Below are 531 nucleotides of genomic sequence, written 5' to 3' on the forward strand. Positions count from 1 at the left end.
TATTATAAAGGAATGGTAGTGATAGTACCGCTGAAGATAATGATTTGGATAACGGATATGAAAGTGGATAAGGTCGAACCGCCATTAATAATTTTGCAAAGCAACAATAAAACGCAATTTTCATGAATTACTTATATTTTCGATTGATCTGCGTTATCAGATACACGTGTTCTATGCAACAGTCACTCATGCAATATATTAAAACTGCGGTTCTGGTTTGATTTTTGCAAAAACTTTTCCCGAACACTGTGTTCATTAAAAAATTTTTTTTTTAATAAGAAAGCATTTGCATTGTTTATTCAGCCGCTATTGGCGTGTTGCATCGGAATGGTGCTTAAAATCTTCTCTTTTTAAATGTCATAGTAGTGGTAAGCTATATAAATCATAATTCTTTATGACGTCTGTTTAGAACATGATAGTAAGCATAAAAGTCATAATACTGTTGTTTCTGTTACTTATGATGGTGATGATAGTAATAGTGGTCGAATATTGTGGAAAAAGATGTGATCAAGATGGGAAAAAAGAGATGAA

The 531-nt window shown here is 32.0% G+C and overlaps 1 protein-coding gene across 1 annotated transcript in view; it reads left to right on the forward strand.

Moving 5' to 3' along the window:
• The window catches only part of LOC119594315 (cyclin-dependent kinase-like 2), a gene marked incomplete in the record, with an annotated part of 54,980 nt that overhangs the window by 53,772 nt on the left and 677 nt on the right, over window positions 1-531 (forward strand).

Source organism: Penaeus monodon, chromosome 33 (assembly GCF_015228065.2).
Source record: "Penaeus monodon isolate SGIC_2016 chromosome 33, NSTDA_Pmon_1, whole genome shotgun sequence".
Taxonomy (NCBI): domain Eukaryota; kingdom Metazoa; phylum Arthropoda; class Malacostraca; order Decapoda; family Penaeidae; genus Penaeus; species Penaeus monodon.